The following is a 26,878-nucleotide window of genomic DNA, read 5'->3' as shown; positions in this document are numbered from 1 at the left end:
GCCACAAAGCTGGAGAAAAGTGAGCCAAGGAGGTAAGTTCCATGGTTGCTTTATCCAAGTGTCTTTCATTAAGCCACATGTTTACTTTGCAAAGAATGATACACCATTGTTAAATGTTATTTCCCTCTATGTTTCAGTGAAGATCTACATCTGTGTGAGGAATGAGGATGGGGCAGATGAGTAGGTCTGAGGAAATGCTTACAAGCAAATTCCATCATTTGCTGAATTATTTTATTTTTTTCAGAAAAAGAACCAATTGTGAAATATGATTGACATGAATAAAATCAGCGAATGTCTATACAAATTTTAAGGAACAATAATGAAGTAACATGTTCTACCATTGTTGAAATGAGACTAAAGATTCTTGTTAGCAATCCAACAGCCTCATATCTATTTGTGATTTCACCCATCAGGAGTAATTTATTCCTAGATTCTGAGATACCCATTCTAACACTTATCACACACACACTGACTTGCCCCCCCCCCACCCCTACCTAAAGATAATACAAGTTTTTTTTTCTGTTTTAAAAACTCACATAATTATACTACAATAATTCCCTTGAGTCTTTTCCTTATATTAAGAGGTTCAAAATCCCTGAGAATAAAATGTTCATTTCCATGGGAAGCATAAGGAACCTTTAGTCAATGATGGCCCTGACTTAGGAAGGATAAGGCTGGAGCTGAGTCAGCTCTAAGGACAACTGGCTGGAGGACATAGAAAGGCAGGAACTGAGATGGTCTCTAAAACCCCTCAAGATCTCACTAAGTATAATGGGACCAAGAGAGCAGCTAATTAGAACTGAATTATGTCAGTTCTTTGCCCCTAACGATTATATTAGAGGTTTCCTAACCCTTCTGGAAAAATTTCCCTAACCCTGTGTAAAAAGAGGCTTGTAAGCCTGTTGACCCTTTTTCGTTTTGATGAATGGTTGATCCCTGCATGCTGGTATTTCTGCAGAATAAACGCTCTTTGTCTTTGCAGGTTATTTGAGTCTTGAGTGTTTCTTCAGTGATTCTTGGACTCTAACAGTATAAAATTATGGCAATAAAGTGTGTCTGTATTGTCACATTAGATTTGTTTTCATTGCTCTGTAGAATTCTGTCGGATGGACTTGGCTTCTCTAGTCTATGCTATTCTATTTATTCTAGTCTTCGTGAATTCATGACTGGTCGCTAGTACTTTGAGGTAAGAAATGAAGTTGCTGTGAGCATTCCGAGGGCACCTCCTGTCATGAGCACTCACACATTTTGTACACATAAACATAATGTGGGACTTCAAGGTTAGAATATTTGGGTAATTTTCACTTAAACAAAATATTTATACCTTCATTTATGAGGATAATGCTAAACTATTTCTCAGGAAGCTTTTCAAAAGTCTGTGTGTGAGTGTGAATGTGTGTGTGTATGTTAGAGTATATATGTGTGTGTGTGTGTGTGTGTGTGTGTGTGTGTGTGTGTGTGTGAGAGAGAGAGAGAGAGAGAGAGAGAGAGAGAATTATAGATCCTACCTACTTATCTAGTTGTTTCCTATATGTAGGTATTTTTTGCCTGCTCTCTAGGTTTCACTAACCTGCCCAAACAGTGAAACTTGCATATTCCCTTATTTATTAAGCCAATAGCAGCTAATTTGACTTGTCAATTTGGTTTCTTCTTAGAGTTTTCATTACCTCAGCCTGGATTGTTCACAGCAAATGTCTTTACTCTGTGTTATGGAACATATCCTCAGAGGCAGCAGTGTATGGCCAGGGGGCAAGAAGAAGGAAGGTGAAACTGAGCATGTTACAAGAGTTGTGAGAGTCAGGATTGTGTTCTGACAGCTCTGACAGACCACAGACGGTGTCAATTGTCCTCAATAAGTGAAATAAGAATTAAACTATAGAGAAAAGCAGAGGAAAAAAAAACCTGTTCAAAATGGCGGCACTAGTAAGAACAATTATAGTGTTCCAATGATACCCCTTGCACATCTAACATGAAATTTGGGCTTACATAGAAGGCAAAGGATATGCATGGGTAGACAGGTATGTTTCTGTCTATTACTGACCCAGCGTCACCCCGGCTCCAGTCTGGTCTGACAAGTGGTCAGAACTGTTTGAAATTCACCCATGGATAAAAGGATAATAGATGGAAAAATAGATCCACAAAGGATAATAGATGGAAAAATCCAACACAGGGAGAGAAACTATACCCAAGGAAAAGCAAGATAATAATCACATAAGAAAAACAAAAGAAGAAAAGCAAACAAACATAATTTTACCTCTAACAACAAAAATAACAGGAAACAACAATCACTATTCCTTAATACTGTTAACATCAATGGACTCAATTCCCCAATAAAGAGACATAGACTATCAGACTGGATATGTAAACAGGATCCATCATTTTGCTGCATACAGGAAACTCATTTCAGCAACAAAGATAGACACTACCTCAGAATATCAGGCTAAGGAAAAAAACCTTCGAAGCAAATGGCCCCAAGAAAGTAGCTGTAGTAGCCATTCTAATGTCAAATAAAATAGATTTTCAACCAAAAGTTACCAAAAGAGATAAGGAAGGACACTTTTTAATCATCATGGGAAAAATGTATCAAGATGAATACTTAATCATGAATATCTATGCTCCAAATATAAGAGCAACCACAGTCATAAAAGAAATCCTACTAAAGTTCAAAGCATATATTGTACCACACACAATAATAGTGAGAGACTTCAACACCCCACTCTCATCAATGGACTGATCATGGAAGCAGAAACTAAACAGAGACACAGCAAAACAAGCAGAGATTATGAACCAATTAAAATTAACAGACATCTATAGGACATCTTATCCTACAACAAAAGAATATATCTTCTTCTCAGCACCTCACGGCACCTTTTCCAAAATTGACCATATAGTTGGTCACGAAACAAGCCTCAACAGATATAAGAAGATTGAAATACTTCCATGCATCCTATCAGACCATCATGGATTAAAGCTGGTCTTTAATAGAAACAAAGACAATAAATAACCCACACACATGGGGGGACTGAACAATAAGCTACTCAACAACAATCAAGAAAGAAATGAAAAAAAATTAAGTAATTTTTATAATTTAATGAAAATGAAAGCACAACATACCCAAACCTATGGGATGCAATGGAATCAGTACTAAGAGGAAAATTCATAGCTCTGAGTGCCTCCAAAAAAAAAAATGGGGTGAGCATGCACTAGCAGCTTGATAGCATACCTAAAAAGAGTAGATAGCAGGAAATAATCAAACTCAGAACAGAAATCAACCAAGTTGAAAAAAAAAAAAAACATACAAAGAATCAACAATACCAGGACCTGGTTCTTTGAGAAAATCAACAAGATCAATAAACGCTTAGCCAGACTAACTAGAGGGCAAAGAGAGAGAATATAAATTAACAAGATCAGAAATGAAAGGGGAGACATAAGAACAAAAATTGAGGAAATTCAAGAAATCATCAAATCCTACTACAAAAGCCTATACTCAACAAAACTAAAAAATCTACAGGAAATGGACAATTTTCTAGACAGATACCAGGTACTAAAGTTAAATCAGGATCAGATAAACCATTGAAACAATCCCTTAACACCTAAAGAAGTAGAAGCAGCAATCAAAAGCCTCCCAAACAAACAAACAAAAAAGTCAAGGAATAGATGGGTTTAGTGTAGAATTCTATCAGACATTCATAGAAGATCTAATACCAATACTCTCCAAACTATTCTACAAAATAGAGAAAGAGGAGACATTACCCAACTCATTCTTCAAACCAAAATTACTATCATTCCTAAACTACACAAAGACCCTACATGGAAAAAGAAAAACTTCAGACCAAACTCCTTCATGAACATTGATGTAAAAATACTCAATAAAATTCTTGCAAACCTAATCCAAGAACACATCAAAGTGATCATTCACCATGATCAAATAGGCTTCATCCCTGGAATGCAGGGATGTTTCAATATATGGAAATCCATCAATGTAATCCACCTCAAAGATAAAACCACATGATCATCTCATTAGATGCTGAGAAAGCATTTGACAAAATTCAACACCCCTTCACGTTAAAAGTCTTGAAAAGAGCAGGAATCTAAGGCCCATACCTAAACATAGTAAAAGCAATATATAGAAAACCAGTAGCAAACGTCAAACTAAATAGTGAGAAACTTGAAGCTATCCCACTAAAATAAAGGACTAGACAAGGCTGCCCACTCTCCCCCTACCTATTCAATAGACTACTGGAATTCCTGGCCAGAGCAATTAGAGAACAAAAGGAGTTTAAAGGGATACAAATCTGAAAGGGAGAAGTCAAAATATCACTGTTTTCCAGTGACATGATATTATATGTAAGTGAACCCAAAAATTCCACTAGAGAACTTTTACAACTGAAAAACAACTTCAACAAAGTGACTGGATATAAAATTAACTCAAAGAAATCAGTAGCCTTCCTCTACTAATAGGATAAACGTGCTGAGAAAGAAATTAGGGAAAAGATACCATTGACAATAATCACAATCAATATGAAATACCTTGGTGTGACTCTAACAAAGCAAGTGAAAGATCTGTATGATAAGAACTTCAAGTTTCTGAAGAAGGAAATTGAAGAAGATTTCAGAAGATAGAAAGTTCTCCTATGTTCATGGATTTGTAGGATTGACATTGTAAAATGGCCATCTTGCGGAAAGCAATCTACAGATTCTACACAATACCCATCAAACTTCCAACTCAATTCTTCATAGAGCTGGAAAGAACAATTTTTAAATTTATCTGGAATAGCAAAAAACCTAAAATAGTGAAATCTATTCTTAACAACAAGAGAACTACTTGTTTTCTACAACTATAGGAATCACCATCCCTGACCTCTATATTACAAAGCAATTGTGCTAAAAACAGCATGGTATTGGTACAGAAATATGCAGGTAGATCAATGGAAAAGAATAGAAGATCCAGAAATGAACCCTCATACATATGTTCACTTGATCTGTGACATAGGAGCTAAAAATAATCAGTGGAAAAATGACAGCCTCTTCAACATATTGTGTTGGTTCAACTGGCAGTCAGCATGCAAAAGAATGCAAATTGATCCTTTCTTATCTCCTTGTATAAGGCTCAAGTGCAAGTGGATCAATGATCTCCACATAAAACCAGGTACACTGAAACTATTAGAAGGGAAAGTGATGAAAAGCTTAGAACACATAGGCACAGGGGAAATTTTCCTGAATAGAACACCAGTGGCTTATACTCTAAGATCAAGAATTGATAATTGGAACTTCATGAAACTGCAAAGTGTCTGTAAGGCTAAAGACACTGTCAAGAAAACAAAATAGACTGGGAAAGGATCTTTACCAATCCCACATCTGATAAAGGGCCAATATCCAATATATACAGAGAACTCATGAAGTTATACTCTGGTGAATCAAACAATCCTATTTAAAAAAATGGGTTATAGAGCTAAACAAAGAATTCTCAACTGAGGAATATTGGATGGCTGAGAAGCACCTAAAGAAATGCTCAACATCCTTAGTCATCAGGGAAATGCAAATCAAAACTATCCTGAGATTCTACCTCACTCCAGTCAGAATGGCTGAGATCAAAAACTCAGATGACTGAAGTTGCTGGAGAAGATGCAGATAGAGAAGAACACTCCTCCATTGTTGGTGGGGTTGTAAGCGGGTACAACCATTCTGGAGGTTGGTTTGGTGGTTCCTCAGAAAATTGAACATAACTTCCTGAAGACCCAGTTATTCCACTTCTTGGCATCTACCCTAAAGGCTCCAACATATAGTAAGGACTCATACTTTACCATGTTCATAGCAGCCTTATTTATAATAACCAGAAGCTGGAAAGAACCCAGATGTCCTTCAGTAGATGAATGGATACAGAAATTGTGGTGCATTTACACAATGCAGTACTACTCAGCTATTAGAAACTATGACTTTATGAAATTTCTAAGCAAATGGATGGAAGTAGAGACTATCATCCTGAGTGAGGTAATTCAGTCAAAGAAAAAAAAAAAAAAAGAAATGATATACAGTCACTGATAATTGAATACTAGCCCCAGAAAGCTCTGAATATCCAAGAAACAACTCTCAGACCATATGAAGCCACCCCCCTCCCCGCCAAAAAAACCAGGAAAGCCAAAATGTGGAATTCTCAGTCCTTCATAGAAAAAAATGAGTGTAGAGCACCTTCTCAGAGTGGGGTACACCTAGACCTTAAATCATTAATAATTGAAGAGCTAAGAATGCAGCCTTGTGGCAATCTTTGGTATTTAAAAATCATCATGTTTAATCTTGACACATCAAGAAAACTTTGACTATTTCCATGTTACATTTTGTTTTATATGTACTTTATGCTTATTGTAACTAGTAAGTTTTCAGTGCACACTATCAAGCCTTAAAAAAAAAAAAAAAAAAAAAAAACAAGTACTGACAAAAATATATTCATATAGGTTTATGCAAAAATGCTTTTAAAATCTGTACATTTATCTCTGTCTTTTTAAAATAAAGTTGTTTAATTTTATAAAAATGAAAAGAAAAAAGAAACGAAATGGTTGTTCTGGCTGTCACAAATGTACCCACCATGCAGAAGAATACTGGGATAGTTTGTCTTGATTGTCAACTCGACAGGACCTGAAGCCAAAGAGACATGCTGCTGAGCCTGCTAAAGAGAGCATTTTCCCTCAGAGTGGTGGGGCTGCCTGCCTGCTTTTCCTCTTTGCTGAGCCAGTGCATCTGTGGCTGCCGCCACCTCTACAGCTATTCTTCCCTGGGAGCAGACTCCTGCTTCTGTGACATTCCAATGTAGACTGAACACCAGTGACTCCTTCAGAATCTTCCAGGCCATTGACATCAGGTTGGGGTTTCTGAGTTTTTTAGTTTCCTGGCCTGGGGAGTCACTGAGCTTTTCCGGTGTGAAGAGGGCTACTCTTAGACTGTCCAGACACAATAATGTAAGCCTAAATAATAATTATAATATACAGATCTTTAGGAGGGGTGGATAAGAGCTAGCTTATTGTGTAGTCAATGTTAGTAACTACAGCCCAGTAACACAGACTTAGATTAATGAAAATACCATGTTCCAACATGGGAGCAGTCCCCCCTCCCAGTCTGTTACTTACAGACAGATTGTTAGGTCTGCCATAGAGGTAGCCAAGAAATGGCTATTAGAGGACTAAAAATAGCCCCAAATAAATTGTAATTAGGCTCCAGCCCTGAAACATTTCAGCTGCTCCACTGAAATTCTAATAAGTTGATCAGCATTAGAGAACAGATTAAATCAGTGTTTGTAGATCAAGCTTCTTTCCTGGGGTTCTTACTCGCCATCCAGGTTTTCCATCCTCCCCACTTCCCCTCAGTAGACCAACCACGCAAGAGGATTATTACACTTTAAGTATTCAAACACACTGCTCGGCCTAACGGAGTAAAGGGAAGAGGTGAAAGAAACACGCCTTTTAAACAACTGAGACGTAAAATCTAGGACCAGCAGCTTCCCCTGTATTTACAGTTATTGTAGTCTTGACTCTGCTCTCTGTATCTGGAGCATTTACTAAAACCTGTTACTTTTTAATTCTATTTTTTCTCATTTGTCTGTTTTGATCTCAAAACTATAACCCCATGTGGAGTGGCTAGTGATACACCTCTGTGATCTTCAATTTTCAGAACTATTATCTACAGATACTGAACCGAGATGTTTGTTTTCTTCTAGAAATTTCTGCCTGCTATGAACTTACTATAAGATAATCTTAAAATTATCATAGTAAAATGTTTGTAGTATCCATTCATGTATCTTTAGATATACAAAGAAGTCTTTGCAGTTAATCAACTACAACAAACCAGATGTGTTCTGTGAGTGCTGCATTCAAGCAGAGGCAGGAAGATTATGATTTTATTAAAGCCAGCCTGGGCTTTGTAGCAAGTTCTAGTCTGTCATGAGGTCCTGCCTCAAACAAACTGGAGAAAATTGCAATTTACAAAAATGCAAAAATGATAATGAACATCGAAGTGCTTATTTATACTGGAAATGAGTTCTTTTCATATAGCATAGTTACAACTATCTAAAAGTCATCACACATGAAGAAACAGCCTGACATACATTAAAATATCAGACAGTGTCTTCCACTAGTAAGTGGAAAGTGAACTTTTTTATGTACAAAAATTCAGTCTTAGAATCAGGACATGCTCAGCACACATTGGAAGAAGCATCTCTTGCTCTTGTTTGTCACCAAGAATAGGCAAAAAATGGACCAAACATGGCATTCTTGTTAGCAGACTTACTAGCAGACATTGTTGCTGGGGAACATTGCTCTTCATACCTCACTGATGGGAATCTAGAGTGTTAAGAAAAGGAGACTTCAGTAGACACTGAAGGGAAGAGGATTTCCCAGTTAGCATTTGCTAATGTAAGCTTTCCTCTGGGGACATCTTGAAGGTCACATAGGACCTCCCACATAGTCACTGGTCTGCTAAGCAAACACACAGGCAAGGCTTAGGGGCCCATTGATTCAACCTGCTAGTAATGAGGTGGGATTCTTACCAGTATTTGCCTGTGGGATAGGCAGGGATTTTTCAGAACTGGATATTTGGCTACTGTAACTGGAAATATCTTCTTCAGTCACACAAATGGAGGACACTATTGTCATTTTGAATGGACATCTATTTTACAGTGTGTATAGGGCCTGGCAGCATCCTTGATTTCTAGGCTATAGATTCTATTACGTCTGTCTTTGGTCATAAAAACCAAACAGTATCTCCATGTACTCTCTGATATGATGAGAAGTACCTAGTTTCACTGTGAAGCAAAACAAGCAATTGACAAAGTAGACTTCACACCAAGATCCATGTTTTAAAATTAATTATTTAAAAATTGAACTAGCATATGTGTTTTTGATATGATTACACTTTGAATAAATGTGTTTTAGTAATTCTTCATTATTCAATTTTTATGTGCTATATACACAGTAAAATCTTATTCGATTATGAGAATTTTTAATTTATTCTATGCAAATTTTAGAATTTCATATTACTTTCTCAGTGGAAATGCAATTGCTATACTGAAAGAAAACACATGCATGTTTACTAATATTTGCACATATGCATAGAAAAATTTCTAAAAGAGCATGTAAGAAATGCAAATAATGATCATTTATTATCACCAACATTTTGTTTTGATTTGTTTCACACACACTACTTAGAGTGAACACACACCGATTTCCCAGTAAGAAGTGATGACAGCAACAGCAACTTTAAACAGAAATTTCCAACTTCCAGCAACTAAGGCAACAAGTAAGCTGATAATGGAGCCCATCCAGGTGCCTCTGCCTCCCTGACGTTTGGGTAATGTGAAAGATGATGATGATGGTCAGATGGTCCAAGCAGAGCTGTGGCCCATGCTTCTGTCACTCACGGCCATTTTTGCTGAAGGATTTTTTTCCCCAGGGTTAAGGCTTTTAGGTCTTCTTGTTCTCTCTGCAGGTTAAATTCTTTCATCACAGAGGGAACTTTGCAGAAGAGGGTCTAAAAGAGTCACAGGATAGAAAGAGTACTATAAACCTCTCTGTCTTTTGCATATGGCATGGCTATTGTTAACCATGGGCATATACCAGTTATGGCTATGTGCACTAGACTTGAACACACACAGAGAGACACACACACAGACACATACACATATATACACACACAGACTGACACATACACACAAAGACACATGCATATACACACACAGAGACAGGCACATAGACACATACACACACACACAAACACACAGAGACACACACACAGAGACACATACATATACACACAGACACATACATACACACACAGAGAGACAGACACATAGACACATACACACAGAGACACACACAGAGAGAAAAAGAAAATGGAAAGGGACAAGTTGAGAAGAGGGGAGTAAACAGAGATGATGGGAAATAAAATAAAAGAGGGTAATAGAGGTGAATGTGATCACAGGACATCGTGTACATGCTACACTGAAAAATAATTAATAAAAATGTAAGCTGCTTAATGAGAGCCTCTGAAAATGTGTTATGCCATTGGACCCAGCCCAGTGTGTTTTTCTGCCAGATCAAGGGAACACCTCCCACTCCTGTTTCCTTCTATCATGTAACTGGACTGGGCTGCAGTGTCCCATTCCCCACCCTTTCCACAGTAGTGCTAACAGGAGCATATCAGATTCCCTCTCCCTGAAAGTTAAGTAAAGATCGATGTAGGCAAGGTCAAGAAGCTGTCCAGTCTGGGTCATATGGTGCAGGAGATTCTGGAGACACCAAAGTTCTTAGAGCAATGATGTTGCCTTGAGTCTATATTGTTTCTTTTCATTGTAGAGTAGGCTAAGGACAACTCTCTGTAATTCTAACTAGTCATATCTGAGTGGTGAATGAACTTCTGGATGAGTCTTTCTACCTAGAAGAGGTCAGATTGAAAGTCTTCCTACAGACCTAGCAAATGCATGGAGAGGTCTGATTCCTTCAGAGAAAACTTTGCTGGTACCTTCAGGTGGGAAAAAGGAGGACTCTCGGGTGCTGACTGCTGAACACATGTTAGTGATGGTATTCCCTAAGAGAGAGGAATTTTCAGTGCTAAAACTAGGGTAGCCATAGGCAGGTTAGAATATTTGATTGTTTTTTCTAAGTTAAATGTAGAAAGATTTTTTAAAATGTTGACATTAGAGAAAATTGAAGATCAAATAGTAATGGAAATCTTTTGGTTTTGTTGTTTGAGACAGAATCTTATATGTAGCCTTGGCTGGCCTGGAGTTTGCTTTGTAGAGCAAGCTGGCCTATATCTCAGAGATCTGGTTGTCTCTTCATCCCTGTGGCTGGGATCAAAGGTACGTGCCTCCATACCCAGTCAAGCCTTTTGTTTCATAAACAAAAATGTTTATCCTAGGCATTCCTTATTTCAAAGATTTAAAAATAAATGATGTTGCAGTCATTAGAGTAGATAGGCCTTTGTGGTGGCCAGTGATGGGCCCCTCACTAAATACTGAATGAAGGTATGAAGGCTGAAGGACAGGTCTAGGCGGTGATGCAACTCATAGAATAACAAGCTATTATCAATAGCTGGTTTCAACTTTTGGGACATTATCTTACTTGAATCAGAACGAAGAGTGATGCATGTCTAGAAGACAAAGAACTTGGCGTGCCCTTATTCCTCAGATACCTCAGTTAAAGATGATCGTGTGCCACCTGTGGACCCATGATTATCACTGTGAGGCAGTGATTCCCTTCTGTTTGTTCAGGAGACTCTTTCACAGCGTTGGAGCTCTCACAGATGACAATTTGCATGCATGCTCTGTTCCCTAGGAATGGGGCATGAGAGATAGGTAAACGACCTACTGATGAATGCCCAGGAGGCCAACACTATGGAAAGGAAGGAAGCAGGTTAAGCTTGAGGAATAGCAGGGCTGTGATTTAGTCTAAGTCAGCCATGTGGAAGGGCCAAGAGCTGAGATTGTGGTCCAGACTTGAGGTGAGGGAAAATTATCATGCTGCGGCCTTGTTAACAGTAATGGAGGGCAGCACCACCATAGGCACGAGCCTTGCCCAAAGTGTGACTCATGCAAATTCAGGAAAATGACTGACAGTTGAGAGTAGCCATCTTCCAGTCCCACCAGCAGCTAGAAGAAATCTCAGGGTAGGTATCTACTCCCCTGCCTCTGCCCTGTTCCTGGAGCTTTTGACAGCTTCCAGGCTTGAGTCCTGAAAGCACACTGCCACAGTAGCATCACCCAAAAAAGAACAAAAGGTCTGGCCTACTGAAACATTTGTAGAGGCCTACTGATCTCACTGTGAACTTTTGGTGAGTTGGAGACTCTTTCCTTCCCCAGCCAGGTTTGACCCCTCTTCCCTGGTTTGTCCTACATTTCCACCTAGTTGCCCATACTTTCCATCCTCAACTGGGCTCAGTTAGGCTGAGCTGACACCCTAGACAATGCACAGGAAACTATCAAAGCTGGAGAAAGAAGAAGAGAAGGGTGTCTCCTGAAATGTTTGTCCTGGGCAGGGAATTAACTTAAGCCAGCCTCTAGGTCACAACTTGCTATCAGGTAGTGAGGACTAGTTCCTGCCTCAGCTCCTGCTTGAGATTACACACTGTCTGGGCATGGGAATTCATTCCTCATGTAGTTTCCAACCTTCAGACATGCAGACCCATGGCTCTAGAAACCTGGGGCTCCTGAAGCCTGCAAGCTCTGTAACACTTTTCAGATCTCGAATGATTTTTAGTCAGGCTGTTGCTGCTGCTGCTGCCACACAAACCTGCTTTTACAAATTCTGCATGATACATTTTTTTTTCTGAGTTCTTTATAAAGCACTTCCTGTTTGATACTTCCCCATTTGTCTGATTCATTTTTGGAGTGGGTGAGACAAGAGCCTGGTGGGAGGCCAGAAATGATGTCTGCCCACTTCCTTGGCAGTGTGGTATAGAGCCTACCACACCTTCAAAGACACATATATTTTACACACACACACACACACACACACACAACAATAGCTTTATTTTCTCTAGAATAATTAAATCTTTTCATTAAGTCAAGGAGATTATATATACTGAATTCCTGTATAATTTTACTTACAGTGTTTAGTCATCTTTCCAAATTAGTCAATGGCAAATACATTTACAAGGGAACATTTTCTAAGGGGTATAATCTTCACTTTTAAAGCAACGTAAAATAGTGTTGAACAGTGCTCTGCTTACCAGCTCTCACTGAAGATTTAGTAAAAGAAGAGGGTCCTTCACTTTGCTGCTGTGTTACTTGGTGACAAGCTGTTACCAACAGTTTATTACAAAGCTTGTTGTTGACTGAAAAATAGTTGGGCTTGGTAAATGTTTCACGAGTATCTCATCCAATATGCTGCAGGTGTCACCCAGGCCCTAAGTTCTTGGCAGAGCAGTCGGAATCAGACACAGGACTGGGCACTGTAGATAGCTTTGCTCTGCTGTGCTCCTATGTGTAAAGGCACAGGAGGATCGAAGACTCCCTGGGTGGCTTCTGTAGGGTCTTTTGTGCAGACTTTTTGTTATCCTTATATCCACAAATATTTAGATTATTTTTGTCTATGTATTATTATAGAAATGACTAATGTGCATTTGTTGATGTTAGTGATATCATCCCACTGGGAAAATTCTACCAAAACAAACACACAAAAAAATATTTGTGTTCTAGAGAAACTACAAATCTGTCAATAATTTTTGTTACAGAAATAGTGATTTATGCTGCTTATATAAGAAGTTGAGATCAATTTTAGATTATTCATAATTATAATTCTAAATGAGTCCTTTATATGCTTCAGTGTATGTTTGCCTTTAGATTTCACACACTCAGCTGCTGAAATATTTGTTGTTGCTGCTGTTTCTCTGTAGTGATATCATAATAAAATAATTAGATTGACGCCAAATGAAAAAAGTTGCCAGGCTTCATGAGTATTTTTCCTTCTGCTTTATTTTTTTTTATTTATTTACAGATAAGATCTTGCTAATCCAAAGTGGCTTGGAACTTACTTCTCCTGTCTCATCTTCAGATAGTTGGGTTGACAGGTGTAGCTCCTATAATCTGTGAATGACTCTCCATTAATCTTGGATATGTAGGCCTAGGGTTGTTGCTAGGTAGAGTGCTTTCCTAACACCCATAAATATCTGCACTCAGGTCCAGGTAACTCAGGAATGGGGCGTGATGGTGCACATATAAAATCCCTGCACTCACACTTGGGAGGTTGTGGGGGGAGGACCAGGTGTCCAAGGCTATCCTCTGACACCCACATATTCAAAGCCAGAATGTGTGTTTTAGTTTAATTTCTGTTGCTGAGATAAAATACCTCCAACAGAAAGCAACCTGGAGGAGAGAGGACTTATTTTATCTTACAGTTCCAGATTACTGTCCAAGGTAAGTTGGAAGAGGGAGTTCAGGCAGCGAAAACTTGAATCAGCTACTCATACCAGAGTAAAAAGAAATGCATGTGTGCCTGGTTGGTGCTCAAGACACTTCTCTCCAAATACACAACTCACTACTCAACCAATAAAATGGTGCTGTCACATTCTGGGTGGGGCTTCCCTCTTTAATAAGCACAAAGAAGGAAAATTCCTCACAGACAGGCTCATGGGCCAGCCTCATCTACTACAGCCCTTTCTGAGACTCTGCCCAGGTGTAACCTAGTTGTTTCAACTTGACAGTTAAAACTAATCTTCACACAGGAATATATGAAACCCCATTGAAAATGAAATAAAGAAATTTAATAATAAAGCAGACAGTCATATTAAGCCTAGGAGGCAAGGGGAGGAAGAGTGGGATGGGGAACTGTGGGAGGGGTGACTGGGAGGAGGCAACGGCTGGACTGTAGATAAATAAAATCATTTAAAAAGAATCTACGGTCCGAGCTGGACCTCTGCCGTTAGGACTCACTGCCTGCCCACAGATTGCCGAGTACCCAGAAGAGACTCAGGAGGTTCTCCATTCTGAGCCCGTGGGTGAGTTCGCACCTCCTCTCCACTGACTACCAGGAGAGACCAGCCCGGGAACTCTCTGGCCTCAGGGAGTAGAGTCCTGACTGAGAACACACTGTGCTGGCACTCATCTGTGCCCAGAGCCAGATACAGTCCACTGCCATTGGACTTCACCATCCCAGCTTTCCCACAGAGAGCTGAACACCAGGAGTAATCTCCCTCCAGAGCCCATGGGCCCACAGGATAATCGGTGTAGAAGACTTCCAACTAAAAGGCCCAGTAAATATCTTCAACAAAATCATAGAAGTAAACTTCTCTAACCTAAAAAAAGAGATGACCATGAACATACAAGAAGCCTACAAAACTCCAAATAGATTGGACCAGAAAAGAAATTCCTCCTGACACATAATAGTCAAAACACCAAATGTTCAAAACAAAGAAAGAATTCTAAAGGCATTAAGGAAAAAAGGACCAAGTAACATATAAAGGCAGACCGATGAGACTTCTCAACAGAGACTATGAAAGCTGGAAGATCCTGGACAGACGTCCCTGAGAGAACACAAATGCCGGCCCAGGTTACTATATCCAGCAAAATTCTCAATTACCATAGATGGAGAAACCCAGATATTCCAATTCAAATTCACACAATATCTGTCCACAAACCCAGCCTTACAAAGGACAAGAGATGGAGAACTCCAACACAAGGAGGGAAACTACACCCTAGGAAAAGCAAGAAAATAATCTTGCAAGAAAACCAAAAGAAGAAAAGCACACAAACATAATTCTACCTCTAACAACAAAAATAACAGGAAGCAACAATCACTATTCCTTAATATCTCTTAACATCAAGAAAGACATAGACTATGAGACTGGATATGTAAACAGGATTCAGCATTTTGCTGCATACAGGAAACTCATCTCAGTGACAAAGAGAGACACTACCTCAGAGTAAAGGGCTGGGAAAAATTTTTTCCAAGCCAATGGTCCCAAGAAACAAGCTGGAGTAGCCATTCTAATATCTAATAAAATAAAATTTCAACCAAAAATTATCAAAAAGATAAGGAGGAAACATTTTACTCATCATAGGAAAAAATATATCAAGATGAACTCTCAGTCCTGAACATCTATGCTCCAAATACAAAGGAACCCACGTTCATAAAAGAAATCCTATTAAAGCTCAAAGCATATATTGCACCACACACAATAATTGTGTGAGACTTCAACACTCCATTCTCATCAATGGACCAATCATGGAAACAGAAACTGAACAGAAACACAGTGAAACTAACAGAAGTTATGAAAAAAAAAATGGATTTAACAGACATCTATAGAACAGTTTATCCTAAAACAAAAGAATATAACTTCTTCTCAGCACCTCACAGTTTCTTCTCCAAAACTGGTCATATAGTCAGTCATAAAACAGGTCTCAACAGATACAAGAAGACTGAAATACTCCCGTGCATCCTATCGGATCACCATGGATTAAGGCTGGTCATCAATAACAACAAAAACAACAAAAAGCCCACATACACATGAAAGCTTGACAATGCTCTACTCAAAGATAACTTGGTCAAGGAAGAAATAAAGAAAGAAATTAAGGACTTTTTAGACTTTAACAAAAATAAAAGCACAACATACCCAAACGTATGGGATGCAATGAAAGCAAGGCTTAGAGGAAAACTCATTACTAAGTGTCTCAAAAAAAAACCCCACCAAAAATAACAATAAACAAACAAACAAAAACAACAACTGGAGAGAACATACACTAGCAGCTTGAAAGCACACCTGAAAATTCAAGAATAAAAAGAAGCAGATACACCCAAGAGGAGTAGAGGGCAAGAAATAATCAAACTCAGAGCTGAAATTAACCAAGTAGAAACAAAAAGAACTATACAAATTTAACAAAACCAGGAATTGGTTATTTAAGAAAATCAACAATATTGATAAACCCTTAGACAGACTAACTAGAGGTCACAGTAGAGTATTAACAAAATCAGAGATTAAATGGGAGACATAACAAGAGAAACTGAGGAAATTCAAGAAGTCATAAGATCCTACTACAAAAGCTTATATAAAAAAAACTGGAAAACATAGAAGAAATGGTCAATTTTCTAGACAAATACCAGGTACAAAAGTTAAATCAGGATCAAATAAACCATTGTTTTATTTATTTATTCTAATTTTTTATTAAATATTCTCTGTATTTACATTTCAGGTGTTAACCTTTTTCTGCTAATCTCATCCTCTCTCTCCTCCCATTGCCTCCAAGAAGGTGCTTCCTCTCCCAGCCTTTCTCTCCCACCTCAGCACCTTGGCATTCCCCTCCACTGGGAAAATGAGGCTTCCCTAGATCAAAGTCCTCTTCTCTCACTGATGCCAGAGAATGATGTCTTCGGCTGCATATGCATCTGGAGCCATGGGTCTCTCCATAAGAACTCATTGGTTTAGTCCCCAGGAACTGTGGTGGTTTTGGTTAGTTAATAATTTTGTTCTTCCCATGGGGTTGCAGACCCTTTCAGGTCCTTCAGTCATGTCTCTGGCACCTTCATTGAAGTCCCAGTGTTTAGTGTGATGGTTAGCTGCAAGCATCTTTCTCTGTATCAGTTTGATTCTGGCAGAGCCTCTGAGGAGGCATCCACATCATGTCCCTTCCAGTAAGCAGGACTTGGCATCAGCAATAGTGCTGGGGTTTAGTGGCTGCATGTGGGATGAATCCCCAGGTGAGACAGTCTTTGGATGACCTTTTCTCCAAATCCTGCTTTTCTATTTGTTCTTTTATTTCCTCTTATGAGTGTTTTGTTCTTCCTTCTAAGAAGGACTAAGGCATCCACCTTCTGGCCTTCCTTCTTTTTGAGCTTCATGAGTTCTATGAATTGTTTCTTGGTTATTCGAGATTTTTGGTCTAGTATTCACTTATCAGTGAGTACATGCCATTTGTGTTCTTTTGTGACTAGGTTACCTCACTCAGGATGATAACTTCAAGTTCCATTCATTTGCCTAGGAATTTCATGAAGTCATTACTTTTAATAGGTGAGTAGTACTCCATTGTGCAAATGTACCACAATTTCTGTATCCATTCCTCTGCTGAAGAACATCTGGGTTCTTTCCAGCTTATGGCTATTATAAATAAGGCTGCTATGAACATGGTAGAATGTGTGTCCTTGTTAGATATTGGAACTTCTCTTGGGTATATACACAAAAGTGGTGTATCTGGGTCTTCAGGTAGTATTGTGTCCAATTTTCTGAAGAACTGCTCTATTGATTACCAGAGTGTTTGTACGAGCTTACAACTCACCATCAGTGGAGGATTTTTTCTGTTTATTCACATTCTCAATATCATTTGCTCTCACCTGAATTTCTGATCTTAGCCATTCTGACTGGTGTGAGATAGAATCTCAGTGTTATTTTGGTTTGCATTTCCTTGATGACTAGGAATGTTGAGCATTTCTTTAGGTGCTTCTCTGGCATTCTGTATTCCTTGGTTGAAGATATTTTGTTTATCTGTACCTCATTTTTAATAGGATTATTTTGATTCTCTAGAGTCATACTTCTTGAGTTCTTGCAGGTAACCATTGGACTGAACATGGGTTCCCTAATGAAAGATCTAGAGAAAGGACTGAAGGAACTGAAAGGTTTTGAAACCTTATGGGAAGAGCAACATCATCAACCAGCCAAACCCTCAAGAACTCCTAGGGACTAAAACACCAATGAATGGTAACACATGGAGAGACCCATGGCTCCAGTTGCATATGTAGCAGAGGATGGCATTGTCTGGCATCAATGGGAGAAGAGGCCTTTGGTCCAATGAAGCTTCATTTCCCCAGTGTAGGGGAATGCCAAGGCACTGAATTGGAGAGGGTGGTTGGGAGCGGGAGCACCTTCATAAAAGTAAGTTGAATGGAAGTAGGGACAGGAGTGGGGAGAAAGGTGATAACATTTGAAATGTAAATACAGGAAATATCCAATAAAATTAATTAATAAAAAGAATCTATTAATAAAACTGAGAATTAAGTCAGTTTTTGGAGAATAATACAATAAATGTCATCAAAAATATCTAATTGTGTGTTAAGGGAATTTGACTAGAGGGAATAATCTTGAAAAGAAGTATGAATTTGAACGTCTCAAATTCCTGCCTTTGAAAACTTAGGACAAGGTTGCAGCAGCCACTTGAGTCTCTGGTAGTCAGATGCAGACCTACCCTGCAGAGTAAGAAGCTTCTTCTCAAGGGAGAAATAGGTTTTGACAAGGGTACCAGGGCCATTCAGTGGAGGAAGGAGTGTATTCTGTAACTCTCCAGGTCCAGAGACATTTCTCCAGCCAGTATCCAGAATTAACAGCCTTCACCAAGAATCCCAACAGGAAGTGCTAAAGGAAATTTTAGGAGAAAGATGGGAGGTCTCAAGATGCTCCACTGCCTAGCACTGGATTGGCTGATATTTCTTGGGCTTGGCACAAAAGCACAGGCCACAGGAGGAAACATGGACAAACATCTGTGATTCCACAAAGAGCTTACTAAGTAGAATCTTTTGATTCATTCTCACCACTAGGAAGGATTTGTGCTTAGCAAATTTCTAGATGCTTCCCACCAGTTCTGTCCTTGGAATTCCGATGTTCTGACAGAGGCAGACTATACATCGCAGACACTGTCCTGATCACACTGTGGTCTAGCTTGTCAGCAGAAAAAAATATTCATTTCAGTGATTGCTTTCTTGTCCAGTCTTCTTTGAAATCTCTCAATTATAGTTGAAATGGAATTAGACAAACTACCATGCTATGCTCCAATAGTGATATAGTTGAAAAATCCTAGCTTTAGACACAAATTCCTTAATGTAAGTTATTACTACTAACATATTTTTCCTAGCTATCAGTATTTTTAAAGAATTTGGTAAATAATACAGTCATTATATTCTTTCTTCCTAATACCTTATGATTTTCTAATTTCCAACCATTCTTTTTCCTATCAAATTTTTCTATTTTGCATCAGAGAAAAAAAAGTCCTTTTAGAATTTGAAACATTTTTAACTTGCTAAATTTGAGCAGTGACTTTTATACCCATGAAATTTTCACTTAAACAGTTACTAGAATAGAATTATTATAATTGTGTTTCCATAATGTTTACTTATATTCATGAAAGGTAAATTGTTGACTTTTACACAGTGCTTGAAGGCAGAAAGGGCTTGTCCATTTCATCTTGCTTCTGAACAAGTGAATACCCAAAGGACAGAGAGGGAACCAGCAACCTAAAAGGACAAAATGTAGCCACTGAAGGGAGAAGAGCTGCATAGAAGCCCCGGTGTCCTGAGATGTTGCTATATTGTTAAGGCAACAACAGCTCTTACTTTTAATTAACTGAATAGCTTTGTGTTACTGGGGGCTTCAAGCCTGTACTAGCCCCAGTCGTTTAACATTTGATTTTGAAATAGAATGTTGCTCATTGGTCAAGGCTGGACTTGACCTCTATGCTTCCACTGAGCTTTGGATTTCCTTATTTTAGCCTCTTAAATGACAGGGACAATGTCCTGATACCATAAAGCCTTAATGATGAAGTTTCTCTTTTAATTTACTCCTTCTTTTAAATTTGTGCAAGCACAAATTTTAACTACCTCAGAGAAAACCAGCTTGTTTTTTTTATCATTCTTGAAATTATCAATATATTCTTATTTTGGTGTGTGTGGGGGGGGAGGCTTCAAAAAATTGATGAATTGTGACAAAAACTCCTCCAAATAAAGATCTCAAAGTTATAAATGGGTTTCAACTGAAAGTGAACAATGTAAAAACCCTTAACCCAAAAAGAAAATTTAATTTTTGTATGCAAATAACTTCTGGGAAGGATGTCCAAAAAAGGCACTGTTGTGTATACAAATCTGTGTTTAGAATATGTGATTTCAGTAAAGAAATTCTTCCTTTTATTTTCTGATGTTAAAGCTCTTGGTTCAGATGATGTATTATCATATACATAAAATATACATAAATATGACTTAATGGCATGACATACTAAGAAAAGTAATAAGCTTCATATTTGAACACACACACACACACACACACACACACACGCACACTTAAACATATAATAGTTTTCTTCAAGCACTGTGTAACTTTTCACTGTGTAATATATACAAAACAGTATTAGTGCATTGCTGTGAGCAAGGTTGTTTCTCAGTGATGTTTCTGATTACTGAGACAGATTGGATGCTTGATTGACAGGCCACACAATTACATTCAAGCACTTTTCAATTTTTAAAAAAGTTATTTCTTAAACACACACAATTTTAAAGGCAGAAAAAGGTATTCAAAAGGAAACAGTGAAGCAGTGTATTAAATATTTAATTATGGGTTAATCCTTAACAGTTGGTGATTCTGAGAATCCCTTTATTCTACCTGTATATCATAAATCTCAGCAGACAACTTTCTGGATTCTTAACAGCTAATACATCATGGTTCTCCAGTATTGGATATGTGGGAGATGAGGAATGGCTTGTCATTAAGCGTGATGAAGTAGAAAGCATCTCAGCAGCCTGTGGTGTCTTTGTACAACACCCTCTCCTGTGATGCTGAGAGAAAGCTGGCATTCACCCCTCTCCACACAGCCTTGCCTTTCCTGTCATCTATCCCTACAAGCTTTAGAATTTTAAAATTATATGTATCCACCCAAATTTTCAACTATTCTTTGATGAATGCCTTCAGCTTCTGGTGACAGTCCTCCTCGGGCTCCTGGGAGGTACTCACTCTCTGGCCTGTGCAGATGGGAATCTGAATCTCTTCTCATTGACTTGCAAAGGTTCCTTGTGCATCGTAGATATTGATGCAAGGATTTTCCTCGCTGTCAGCTGAGGGAATATTTTCTTTCATGTTTCAGTAAGATTTCACTATGCTTGCCAGCTTCCCTGAAGCATATATGCAAGATAGATTTTCCTGGAACTTGTGATGCATCTCAACCTCCTAGGACAACAGGCATGTGTCACCATGCTGTTCCTCTACTAATTTGCAGCATCATTTATCAAGTATCCTACCACTAAGTTCCACCTTGCATCAGAAAAATTATCTCCGAAATTATTCTGTCAGTTTTACAGTTTTCTTTTTCATGCTTGAATATACCTGATGCATGGTCCATGTGTAGGACCTTAGCCTTGATGCTGTGAAGACGGTTCAGGGATGAAGTGCTTACTGCACCACGATGAGCAACTATGTTTGCCTCCTCAGCTCCACAACTCTTCCCACTTTCAAAGACAACACCAACCGGATGACTCTTAACACTACCAAGTTCAGCTCCCAGCACAAGGTACAACCTTGGCCAGATCTGGAACTCTCAAGAAACATTTTCTGGAGTTCATCTCAGTTATATTAGTCTCTTCTTAACCGTGGGTAATTTCTTAGCTACTGTTGACTAGAATCCAGTATCCCAGCAAATAATAGTTCCAAGATCATGTTAATCACAGCTGCTGCTTCAGAATCAGCTAATCAGAATCACTGAAACTTTTTTGGGGTTTGGGTGGGGGCTGGAGTGATGGCTCAGTGGTTAGGTCCACTGACTGCTCTTCCAGAGGTCCCGAGTTCAAATCCCAGCAACCGCATGGTGGTTCACAACCATCTGTAATGAGATCTGATGCCCTCTTCTGGTGTGTCTGAAAACAGCTACAGTGTACTCACATATAATAAATTAACAAGTCTTTAAAAAATAAGGATAGGAACAGAAGTATCCCAAGGATGTATAGGCACATGGGCAATACCTAAAGAGAGAGCAGAGATAGAAGAGACAGAAACAAAGTAAAAGAAATACAACAAATGGCCCCAACAGTCTTCAAAATTCCCCCTTGAAACTTCACAAGCCAGCTCTCCATCCTCTGCATTGTCCTAAATTATGTTCCAAACCCCTACAGAACAGCCCACGGAGCTTTCAACACTTAATGGATTTTATCGTCAAATTTTCAAAATCCTTCAGCAATCCTCCTCGAAACATATGGCCATGTCTGTCACAGCAACCCCCTACTATCCAAATACCAATTTTCTTGCATGGCATTCTCTCCGAAGAATGTTGCTGCTGCGTTTGTAGACAATGAAGAATTAGTTTCTTCAGTCAAAAGTGAAAAGGGCAATATTTCAAGGGATGGGGCTGAGGACAGAGAGATTACTTCCTCGGGTGAGACAAACCCTTGAGAATCTGAGGATTCATAGTTCCCAGCTTCAATAGGGTCCTCCCACACATCCTCATCTTAAGTTACAGGGTCCCATTCTTCGCTAACCATACTTTAACCTCGGACACCAGCTTTTGTTGTGTAAACCTTAACCCACCCAAGGTATCTTTTATCAGTTAATAAAGATGCCTAGAGCCCTGGGCTGGGCAGAAGACAAGGGGATGGAACAAAGCATCTCGAGGCTTGAGTTTCAGGGAGAAAGCATGAGGAGAGGGGAGAGGAGAAGGAAGTTGCCATGGTAGTATGGATTTTAAGCACAAAGCCATGAGGGTTGGTCTGATGAAGCAGAAGCTTCCCAAACCAAACATGGCAAGTAATCTCTTGGAGATTTTGACAAGGAAACAGACAAAATAGCATAGTAGTTTGATACCTGTCCAGATCTAGTGCTCTAAAGTCTATTATAAATCTAAAGGTCTCCATACATTTTATTTTTGACCTAAATTATCAGAAGTAGTGTAGAAATCCCTAATAGATATTTAAAGGTGAGAATGGTGTATCTAAAATACCCAAAATAATAATTCCCAAAACAGGTTCTCAGCCTTCCTGATGCAACAAGACCTTTAATGTGGTTTCATGTTTGGGAACCTCTAATCATAAAATTATTTTTGTTGTTACTTCATAACTGTAATTTTGCCTCTGTTATGAATCCTAGTATAAGTACCTGTGCTTTCTGATGGTCCTCGGTGATCCTTGTGAAAAGTTCATTCCCAAGGGGATTGCCAAGTATAGGTTGAGAACCACTGCTTTAGGGCATTTCTTGGTGCTACCATGTCCTATGATTCAGTCAGTGGGAAAGTTGGAAAGCTGAGTCCACACAGGATGACAAACAGTTCAGATTCCTCAGGGTTAAAGATAGGGGTCACAACTTCAGAAAAAGCATTAAGACCTGCTGACGGGTTGCTGAGGTGAAGAACCTGCAGAATGGGTAGTGGAGGTTGGTGCTTGTAAGTACCAGCTGAGGCCACGTAATCAGGTGCAGATGGGGATTATAATTGACATGAATGTTTCTGCTGTATGTTACTGAGAGTATGTTTATACAGATATCTGTGCTTCCTTTCCTCAGTTTCTTTATCATGTAATGCTACATTAATTGAAAGACCATCAGTGCATAGCATATTTAAGTTGACATGCTAAAAATAATATGTCCCTCAAGGAACATTGCTACCTACTTGAAACTTTTAATATGTTTGCAATGGTAAGAGGGATAATTATACTATATCAGGTGTAACTATAACCTGGTTAAATATATAATGTGCTTATGATTATTTGTGTGAAAGTTACAGTATGTTTAGGTGTTATTATAATACAGTTATTATTTTCATTTGGAAATTAATCACAACATAAGGAGATATACTTGTATGTCACATTTTGGCTATTCTTGGTGGTCTGCTTTACGATACCTAGAATTAAGTAAAACCACAAATAGAGGGGACAACTGGAAGGGATTTCTGCTTAATCGAAAGTTTGAAGACCTACTTCTAATCTGGATAGTGTGAAGTAGGAAGACATTTAATACAGATTTTGGTGGCAGGAAGGCACACCTTTATTCTAGACCTTTAGTCACAACATAATCTTTTGGTCATGTTAATGTACAAATATTTAATCAAGATAATATGTTTCTAACTTCTTAACTTAAAATTTTAGCTTGTTATTTTAAATTTTAATTGTTCCTGGTCAATATTTACAAAGCTATCTATATATCTCCATGAGTAAATTTTGTGATTTCATTCTTTTTATTGCTGAATAAGATCCCATTATTTATACATACCCCAATACTATTAACTATTCATCTATTGATAGACATATAGGCAGTTTCTATTTTCTGGCCACTGTGAATAGAGCAACAGTGAGTAGGAATATGCAAGTGTCTCCATAGCAGGATACAGAGTCCTGTACATATATATAAGAGTGGTATAGGTGTGTCTCATTGTACACCTATTTTTAGGTTGTTTTTAATTTAATGTACTTGGGATAACACCTATAGCTGTGATTTAGGGAAGACTATGAAGGTGCCGTGAGTGTGCTTGCATTGTGGTTACATTGTATGGCCCAACCCTTGATGTGACAGGCCATAGAAGCTTCTACAGTTCATTCTTCAAAGCAATCATCTTACATGAAGTTCAAGGACAAATGCAATTGTATCTTTCTGTGTGTGTTTGTGTGTGTGTCTATGTGTGTTTGTGTGTCTGTGTGTGTTTGTGTGTGTGTGTTTGTGTGTGTGTGTCTGTGTGTTTGTGTGTGTGTGTATTTACTCACTAAATAAAATGCTTGGATATACTGTTTCATGTGTCATTAACTTATTTTTAAGACAGTCTACCTGACATGTGACTCACTAAGAAGCCTAGGCTACTGGCCAATGAAACTCAGAGGGGTGCATGTCCCCAGGTCCTCAGTAGTGCGAGTGTGAACATGTACAACCATGCCCGGCTGTTTTTCTTCATGGATTCTGGGATAGAAGTCAAGTTCTCATGCTTGCAAGTCAGGCATTTTTTTAACTGAGCCTCCTGCTCCTTTAAGTTGAAGAATTTCAAAATTTATTATTAGTAAGGCTAGCAAATCAATTCAAGCACAGGAGAATTAGGGAGTAGTCTGGTAAAAAAATGGCTTTGTAAATCTCCTGTAGGTGAAGTCAATGTGGGTCAGCTAGAATATATTAAGTGTACAAAGAGACTTTAAAACCTCATAATGTTTAATCTTTAAAAAACTTATTGAAGACTCAAAATTGTTAAAACAAAAATACCGAGAAAGCCCGGAAATAGCTGTCTTCCCTTGATATGAACTCAGTGGGAAGAGTTGGGAGGAAATGACTATGTAGAGTAGAAAAGGCACCAACTGATAAAGTCTTTAAGCAGTTTTTTCAGAAATCATGAATAAGATGTAAGCCTTTTAGTCAACGTCTCTTTCTTACAGGGATACATGAGACAAAATGTATGAGAACAGTCACAATTCAGGGCTTCAAGGTTTATTTGCATTGGCTTCAGTACCAGGGGAGAGATAAAAGGCATGGCTGGTGTCCAGATCCTCTCTGTACACGTCTTAGCACTTTTATCCAGGAGCCAATCCCACCCTTTAGGACTACACCCTTTGCCTACTGCACAAATATCTTCCCATTTCTCTTCTGTCTGAGGCCTTCTCCTGGCTTCTTTTGGATGCCAGTCTTCTCCTTTTGATTCCCTTTGAATCAAGATGTAGAGCTCTTGGCTTCTTCTCTGGCACCCTGCTTGCCTGGGCACTACCATGCTTCCTGCCTTGATGATAATGAACTGAACCTATGAACCTGTAAGCCAGCCCCAATTAAATGTTGCTTTTTATAATAGTTGTCTTGGTCATGATATCTGTCCTCGGCAATGGAAACACTAAGACACTGGACAACTTGTTATGTTCTGGTTTATTTTCTACATTGTTTGCATAAAGTCAACCTACTTGAATGCCAGGGTGTGTAGGGTGGTTCTCTCACAGCACATCGGTGAGAGCAAAGGTGATAGGTGTCTGCTAATACAGTCTTTGCTAGAGCTTTAGTGTTGACTGAACTCCAACTACTATCTCAAATAATCTCCAACTGCAATGTCACACTTGAAGCCACAAATGTTGAAGAATTAAAGAATAGTTCTCTTTCTCTTGTAAACCATTGATGGAGTAAATGTCTCAATGTCCCATTTAGCATGTTCTATTTTTCATCAATTAAAAACAAACGCTTATATGTATGCATAGTTTTAATAATATTGTTGTTGTTAAATTTTACATTATTAATATTAAAACAAACTAATAAACACTATTCAATACTTTAAATATTCTTTGTTTTCTAAAATAGAATGAGATGTAAAATTCTTTTTCCTTGTATCATTATCTGTCTATGATAGAAAATGTGTTTTATTTAAAGGTTTGAAACTTACCTAATCATTTATTCTGTAGGTGGTATGCATGCATGATGTGACAGAGCTTCATTTGGAAGTCAGAGGACAACCTTGTAGAGTTTTTTATCTTTTTCACCTTTATGTGAAATCTGGGGATCAAACTCAGGTTCTTAGGCTTGCATGGTCAGATGCCTTTATCTGCTGAGTCATTTCATTTTATAGGCTCTCTCTCTCTCTCTCTCTCTCTCTCTCTCTCTCTCTCTCTCCCTCTCTCCCTCTCTCCCTCCCTCCTTCCTAAATGCATAGGGTGTAGGACAAAGGTCGGTGGCTCTTAGAAATTGGTTCTAATGGTTTGAATTCATCTGGCCCCCAAAA

This window comes from Micromys minutus, assembly GCF_963924665.1.
Source record: "Micromys minutus genome assembly, chromosome: 12".
NCBI lineage: Eukaryota > Metazoa > Chordata > Mammalia > Rodentia > Muridae > Micromys > Micromys minutus.
Note: the sequence above shows the minus strand (reverse complement) of the source record.